Source organism: Papaver somniferum, chromosome 6 (genome assembly GCF_003573695.1).
Source record: "Papaver somniferum cultivar HN1 chromosome 6, ASM357369v1, whole genome shotgun sequence".
Lineage (NCBI taxonomy): Eukaryota > Viridiplantae > Streptophyta > Magnoliopsida > Ranunculales > Papaveraceae > Papaver > Papaver somniferum.
Genome location: NC_039363.1, coordinates 165,752,964 through 165,761,791, shown reverse-complemented (window position 1 = coordinate 165,761,791; position 8,828 = coordinate 165,752,964). Strand labels below are relative to the sequence as shown.

The 8,828-nt window shown below is 34.9% G+C and overlaps 1 long non-coding RNA gene across 4 annotated transcripts; it reads right to left on the bottom strand.

Moving 5' to 3' along the window:
* Positions 1-4,235: 4,235 nt before the first annotated feature.
* LOC113290017 lies at positions 4,236-7,928 on the bottom strand. Of its 4 annotated transcripts, none has more exons than XR_003331324.1 (5): positions 7,725-7,928; positions 5,722-6,639; positions 5,340-5,618; positions 5,016-5,234; positions 4,236-4,922 (listed from the first exon to the last, which is right to left on the bottom strand). It is a non-coding gene; the product is annotated as an uncharacterized LOC113290017 (long non-coding RNA). The 4 variants fall into 4 exon arrangements; XR_003331323.1 differs by having other exon boundaries at positions 5,016-5,244; positions 7,725-7,927; XR_003331322.1 differs by having other exon boundaries at positions 4,240-4,922; positions 5,016-5,618; positions 5,722-5,761; positions 6,499-6,639; positions 7,725-7,924.
* Between the last annotated feature and the right edge of the window lie 900 nt (positions 7,929-8,828).

The following is an 8,828-nucleotide window of genomic DNA, read 5'->3' as shown; positions in this document are numbered from 1 at the left end:
TAATTAATACATGGCTTTATAAATTCAATGACTACCTAACATTTAATTTATTTATTTTGTATTCACGTAAGAGTAACATGGAAGAAAGTTATATTTTACCAGTACAAGAAAAGAATTCAAATTCTACCAAAGTTATTTAATTTTGAAAAACAACTTCCCAAATATGAACCCGGAATAAGCACCTGGTGATCCTCCTGGGGATGCTGCCTAAAGTTTAAAACAAATGGGAAAGTGTCCAACAAGTGGAATAGCCACGATCCTTAAAACAATAGGCTCTATTATGAAATTAAATAGCCATGATCCTTAAGTGTTATTCCAATTGATTTCCAGTATTTTATTTATGTATTTAATTTTCATTCCTAGATTAAGTTATCTTCCTTGTACTTCTAATTTCATCTAATGTAATGAAAAAACTTGTTTTCAATTAATAGCATAATACAGCCACACATTATTAATGAAATGACAAGGCAATATGCCTATTTAATTAATTCAGACACAGTTGTAAGCGTAACTTATAATAGCTTCGACTATTCATATGATATTTATAAATTATGTTTGAATTTGAATTTTTTGGAACGTTTCTTATAAATGCGTTACCAGACAATTTAATATCTTTGAAATGACCATACAACGACTCTTTGCAGTGATTTTTCATAACACATCAATGACCAGCTGCAGTGAGTGAATAGTCAATAGAACATCATTGATAATTCATGTGGAGGGAAGATTTTGCTTTGAAATCGATCACGTGATGTGTAGCAGAGTGAAGCCGGCTTTAAATTATTTTTGACAAGTAGAACTTGCCTGTAAATAGCCATGATCATCAACACAATTATTCCCATGCACTTTGCAAGTATTATTAAAAATCTATATCAAAAAGTAGTTACGGCAGAACAATTTTTTTTTAATCTATTCAACATTTTCCAAACAAAAAAACAGCTAATAGGTTCGCTCCAGATGAAGACGAGGCTCTAATTAGGGATTATTGTGCTTTGTAAACCAGGCTAATGGAAAAAATGAACAAAGGGCTAGTGATACTTGGAATCGGGTGAGACAACAATTTACCGACATAATAAGAAATCATAATAATCGGTCAATGCCATCATTGCGAGCTCGTATGTCCAAGATAATGAAAGAGGTAAAAGTATTTGTGGCAATACAGATACCTTGGTATCGTAACGTTCCTGCCGGATGGAATGAAAGAAGAATTATAAGTTAATTTAATGTAAATATCATATATATAATATAAATATGCCAATAAAATATTGATAGTTAATATGTCTTTGATTCTTGCAAGAAAGTCATGCACGGGATATATACTTGCTGAAAAATGGAGCACAATTTATGTATTACGATTGCTTCCTAAGTCTAAGGCATAACTTTCGTTCCACGGACCCCTAATTATTAGCACTGGAATCTCCCGAAGCGGGCGAGGAATAACAACTTAATGCATTGGTAGGGTCATACCTCTTTGTAAACCCTCACGAGAGTACAACTCGTTCGGTAGGGTCATATAACGGTTCAAAGGTTTCCTGCACATGCTACATATTTTTAGCCGCGTCTCATGCGACAATGATGTAGCATTGTAATTTTTCCCTTTAAGTAAGTCTATTAATTTACGTTTCCATCGAATGGTCAAATCTTGTAAGTGTCACCGTCTAAAATAAAATATTTATCATTATTGTATACCAAAAAGTTAGTTGGTGTCTATAAAAAGGATGGTAACCTAATACTCTCACACGATGAATCCCTTTGTTTCCTTAATTTGATTGTAACCATTTGTTAAAAGACTAAGAGAGTTCACCCATACAATGTCTTCATTTGATTCGGCAGAGAATTTGGTAATAATGAAAACTTGGGTGACCCAAACCTCTTGTGAAAACGTAGTACGAGGCAGGGTAAGAGCGGGAAAATTGTGGCGAAGGATATGACTATTTTACAAAAGAGAGTTCGGAAATGATCGGCAAAGAACGGTACAAGACATAAATGAACGATATTCAGTTATTCAAAGAGAACTAGATCTTTTTCATGCCTACCAAGTTATGGCTTTCAACGACAAGCCTAATCCCGAAAAAATGACGTCGCCAAAAATGGTAAAAATGTAATCCATCCATTTGTCTTGCATTTCACTTTAACAAAATAGACTTAATGTTAGCGTTTGAAAATTGTAGGAGGCATGTGCAATGAGGTACCGTCGAGCAAAGGGCGTGGATTTTCCACATGATGAAGATTTTGAATATCCTAAAACTAAGTTACCAGACATCCTAACAGATCTTAGAAAAGTCCCTGACGTTGATGAATTGTCTGACTTATACATCGAAGAGTTTGACGAAGACGGTTTACCTTTGGATTATTATGAACCTTCTTATTAGTTTGTTATTGGTTTTGCGGGCATACCTCTTTGTAAACCCTCACGAGACTACAACTCATCCGTTAGAGATACCTAACGGTTCAAAGGCTTGTTACACATGCTAAGTGTAACCGTGATTCCAACAAAAATGAGTTAGATATCGCGTCATAAATTGTAATGTTCTTATTTGTTGTGTTAAATCAAATATATTTATATTCCAAAATAAATATACACTAAAGTCACAATCAAATATGAGGCTCTAAAAAGTAATATTTTACATATCTCCACATTGCGGATAAGATGCTCTCAGACATAATTGAAACATTAACTTTAACACCATTCAACTATAAATAGAATTACCAACCACAAAGAACCTACGCCTCAATCATAATTTTTTTTTTTACTCATTCTCCAGTCCTCTTTTATATTCACTACAATATATGTATTTAAGTATGAGTTTGTATTCATAAGAAGAAGACTTAGCGATCACTAGGACTTGGGTTAATGTGGTACTGCAACATCAAGTTCATGCTGGTCATGTATGGGAACAGGTGTACCAAAATTACGCTCAGGAATTCGTTATTGGAAACCAGAGAACAAGTAGCGTCATAAGAGGAAGAGTTGGTCAAATTAAAAGTGCGGTAAGAGTGTGCGTCGGTATCCTTAGAAGATTTTGTAGGAGCAGAGGTGTCTCCTTGTCGGAAGAAATCATTGTAAGAATTTTATTTCATTATCTCTACTCCAAATAATGAAATGTTATTCCATCTAATTTGAAATAATTATTGTTTATGTTTTGCTTAGGAAGAACTCGCCAGAAGGCAACACTTCGGTAAAACAGGTAAAGCATTTACACTTTATGAATGCTATGTAATCCTGTAGAATGCATTTCCTGAGTTTAACCCGGATCTTGGACCACACAATCCTCCACAAGCTGGGGGAGACGAATAATATTTACTGTTTATGTTATAAATTTTGTGGTTAAATCTTATGTAAACCTAGGGGTGTAAATATTACCCGAAAAAACTCAGCCTGCCCGTACCCGTCCAAGCCCGCCTGTACCTGAAATTGCCCAAAGCCTGTTATGGCCCGTTGCGGGCTACCCGGCCTGGCCTGGATTAATTTATTGGGCGGTCTCGGGCTTTGCGATTAATTATGATGCCCGGCCTGATACCCGGCCTGAAAGCCTGCTATGTGCCATTAATCATTTAATATCCTCTTAAAAAAACTTAAAAGTTACAGTTTTATAATTGTCAATTTTGTGTCAAGAAAAATAAAATATATAATTGTTTTTACTTATAATTAACCTTTTCAAAACATTAATAGTAATATATTTTCTTATTAGAAAGTTTATTGTACTCTAATTAATTATTTATTATAGGCTAAAATTAAAAATTTATCAGTGTAATTTAAATATAAAATAATACTATCACTTACGATATGTGATGTTGGAAAGGATATTGTATTTAATACCGTTCATTTGAAAATTTAAACTTAAAAAAAAAATTCAAAATAGTGGTTGTCCGGCCCGATCCGGCCTGCCCATATAAAAAGCGGGCTTTGGGCGGTCTTTGGGTAGCAAATTATCTACTTGTACCCAGCCTGTCCGGCCTGAATTTGTTTACGGGCTCACAAATATTAAGCCTGGCCTGCCCGGCCTGTCTTAGTTTTTGGGTCGGGCGGCCCGGCCTGCCCGAATTTACACCCCTATGTAAACCCTCACGAAACTATAACTCGTCCGGTAGGGTTGCCTAACGGTTCAAAAGCTAGTTGCACGTACTAAGTGTAATCGTGATTCCTACGAAAGTGAGTTAGGTCTTTTAATCATGATTTATGTACTAATTTAAGGTTAATAATAAAACTATAATGTTATAAAGTGTTCTCTGCGTCACATGAAACTTAATGATATTCATTAACTTCGATTAATATCAGCTTAATCACACAACTAGACATAACATCTACACATAACCATGCAGTTAAAATGTTCAGTTCTACCTCACAAACGATATTCTATCGAGACAACATTTACAAACCTACTATAGAAAGCAAAACATTTACAAGTTTCTATTAAAAAGCAAAAAGCAAAAAAACCTATTAAAAACCAAACATTTACAAACCTATTAAAAAGCAAAAAGAAAAAACAGGACAATCAAAGTAAGAGTACAAACCAAAATAACTAAAAATCGGGATGTTCAAACATCTGGAGGTGAAAATCGAGGAGGTTGAAAAGGGATTCTAGAAAGGTTCATTGAAGATGACCCGACCGAGTTGTTAAATATTACTGATACGGAAGGGGTTTGCGATTGACCGGCTTGATTCCACACCTGTGACGGAACGGTACCGCTAAAGTTTCCTAAGCCAAGAACAGGCTGAGATGAGCTTTGTGGATCCTGAACCATCAAAGGTAGCGTTCGGTTTAGTTCATTGACCAATCACCTGTTAGTCATTGTAAGCTTCGCAATCGAGTCTTATTGAATCATTATCAGGTCCATCCTAACCTTTGATTCTCTTAAACTACTTTTCGAAATTGAGCAATAAAATCTACATTATCTTGAAGCATATTATAATATGGTGCCTACCAAAAAAAATACAGGAACATGTGAGACAACTATGTGTTAAACCATCCGGAGAAATTTTAATTGAATAAATCGGGACAAAAATAACTCACAGGTGATAATTGTGATGGCCTGGATATCGGAACATGAAATTGAAACTTTAACCATATCAACTGTGACTTTAACTATATCACCTTCATACGCATAAAATTGAGCAATCCAATCAACAGTACCGTCGGTTAATTCAAAACCACTGACATGCTGCTAATACTCTATATACAAGTCATATGACACCTTATTCACAAAGTCTTCACCATCCGTCAAATTACCATCTGCCAAATACTAATAATAGCGGGGACATATAAAAGATATGAACAGGTTAATCATGAATTGAATACTAATAATAGCGGGGACATATAAAAGAAAACTTTACATACCTGTACAAGATGACGAAATCCAACTCTTCTTTTAGAAAGAATTAAAGCCATGCGTACATCCTGGTCACTATCTATTAACTTCATGGCAGACTCCCACGGGCGCCATGTTACCTTATCATAAGTGAGACGCACCAGTGCACTCCTGTGAGTAAGGATGACAACAATGCTCTTCTTTTTGGACCTCCACCTAGAAGGTCTAGGCTATATGGAATCCTGATTTGTATCTTCGGGAAGATCGGGAGTTGGTCGACAAATGCCGAGATATTCATACCCCCAGAACTAATGAGGCATAACAACCAACAAACATAATCAAAAAGTTAAAATTTAATGAAACTTTAAAATTAAGAAAACATGTCAGGTGAGAATTTATAAACCAGTTTACCTCTAATAACTGGACGGGCCCATTTAACGACTCCATTGACCTGCTAGTAAAATTTAGTGAAATATATAAGGAGGCAAAAGCATAGCCACCCCAGTCATAGTCTCCAACATCGTTAACATTTTTTAAAGAAGCCAACCATCCGGCATCAATGTAGTTACTTGCATTAGAGAAGAAAAATGTACCCAAACAATACATCCAAAAAGCCCTAGCCAATTTCTCTATTAGTACTACATTGTTACCCACACTTGACAAAAACTCTTGTTTAGAGTACTCTTTTAAGAACCAAAGCTTAATTGCATCGCATTTCCGCTGACATGGTTGAGCGTCCTCCTTTATCTCAGGGAAAATTTTTCTTTAACATAGTCAAATTTATACACTCCGGGGTCATACAATATACGTTTACCGACACCAATTGGAATTCCAGTTAACATCATCCAATCTAACGGCGTAAACCCCATCTCACCAAATGGTAAATGAAAAGTGTGCGCCGTATCCCACCAACGTTCAACGATATAGTCAATTAAAGCGTGTGAACTTTCCCCTACTGTCATGTTCAAAAGACGATCCTATCCGATTTTTGATATAATATACGAAGCTTGTGGACACTTATCTTTTATATCCTTATAAACACTAATAATGTTACAAAGTGACGAGCGATGTTGAAAAAGTGAGACCGTTGATTCAAAATTAATTTTATGTGAAGCATGTTCTAAATCATCTACCACTCTTGTATATGTTGTAGGTTAGGTCTAAAAATTGGAGGTAAACGTACATTACCTTCCAATTCGTATCTTTCTTCAAAAACGCCATACTCCACAACCTTTGTAGGACTCTCAACAGGCACATCACCACTTGGTTTTGGACATTTCTTTAGATTTGTTGATTTTCCGCCTAATTTTCTTACTGTTGGTAACATTTCTACAAAACCAAATCAACAATATCACTCAGTCACATCCATATCATTCATATGGCACATATTAAGATTCATGAAAAATATAACAGTCGTCACAAGGGTACCTTTTTATATGGATATTCAAAACCAAATATTGTAATCAACTCATAAAAATGCATTCATAAGTAAGTTTACATGGATATACAAATTATATAATCCAAGCAACAGCAGCATCATATGGTAACATAACTAAGTTTACATACTGTTATGTTACTAGTCCAACATAATTCTAAGAGGAAGTATCAAGATTAGCTTAAGTTTCTGACTGCCTATCAGGTGATACAGACAACATAAACCTCAAAAAAGAATTACTCGTACAAACTATTATATAATTCCTTAAATTCAGTTGCACAAAACAACTATATAATAGTAATTGATATGAACATTTACACAATAGGAAAAAGGTTACGTGTTCCTTTGTTTTCACATTTATTGATAGGAAAAAACTACCAGGCCATCTGCGAAGGTGGTGGCTATACATGCTAGAGAAAAAACAAGGACCACATATATACACACACACACCTATACATATTACATCCAACTATACCGTCTCTTGACTACAGAATGAGCAGTGTCAAACATAAAAACCCTTGAAAGTTTACGAGCACCAACCATTTGTCACCTTATCATGAAAAATCCCAAATTTTGAATTATGGAAGCCTTATTGAAGAGAAAATCAAAAAACATAAAACGGGTACAACAAAATTTTGGTCATCTATGAACAATATAAATTGAGGGATGTGGAATGGTGGGGGAAAATGTGTTTTACCTCTTCCACCATGACAATGTATGGACGATAGTTCAATTAATCAATTTCAAAATTATTCTAGGAATCAAACCCTAACTATTAATATTAAGTGAATAATCAACCTAATATTGTAACTCAATTTAAACCCATCTCAAATCTTTCATTGAGTAACAAATTTCATCTATACAAAAACCCTAATTTTTGATTGCAGCATAGAAACTATAATTTCATAACAATCGAACACACATAAATCGAACTAATTAAAAGATAAATTATTAACATGATAAAGGATTCAATCAATACCTTAGGTTAAAATTTTAAGAACCGGATGTCACCTTAAACCTAATTTGAGTGATTGATTATTGATTAACATCATTGGAGAGGCGGGAGCGGGATGAACGAAGTGAGAACTGAGAAGAGAGGAAAAAAAGATAAAACTTATCTTCGGTCTTCTCGAGTCATCGACTAGTAGAGTCTGGTATGGCAAAATTACAAATAAGTCTTAGAAGTTATTATAAATCCCGTGTAGATGTAACACGATGTTATAAAACTCGTTCAAGTAAGACGCCGATAATATACTCGTGTAGATGTAACACGATATTATAAAATCCGCTCAAGTAATACGCTGATAATATACTCGTGTAGATGTAACACGGATTTATAAACGACGTGTATTTTAAACGTTGTTATAAAACGCGTTTACATCAACGCATTTTAAACCGCGGCTAGGGAAAACGGGGTTTATAAAAACGTCGGCGCTGAACGTGTTTAAAGATGGTTTCTAACGTGAAACGTTGTTCTAGATGTCGTTCTTTCAAACGTAATTATATACAACATTTTTGGGGTAAACGGTTTTTTAAAACGCGTTAAATAACAGACGCAATCATAAATTCATTCCACAGCACACTCACTTATTAATTACGTTAGAATTGGATGCTTTTTATATTAACATTTATGTGGAAACGGTATTATCAAGTACGTTGGTATCGCGCCCACTACGGCACATACCCATTTGCTATGCCAAAAAAAGCCATATATGGCTTGAGATTCTGAGGTTATAGGAATTGAACGCTGTAGTTGCTCTAACCTAGCTCAGAGTAACAATTCCTTGAAGTAATATAAATGTTTAGTGCATGCTCTGGACATCTAATTAATTTCCATATATCTGCAGTTTATTTTAGCAAGAATATGAATCCTTCATGCTGCCAGGATGTAAGTGAAAATGTGAGGGTACCCAAATATACCTCAAGTTAAAACTTTTCCTACCTATAAGTCATTTCTTCGAAAGTGATTGTCTATGGAGTCGAGACAATACAACTAATTGGTTCACACTTCGTTTGATCGTCTATGAATACGAGATCGAGACAATACAACAACGAAGTATTTTTACTTGATACAAAGGTTCGG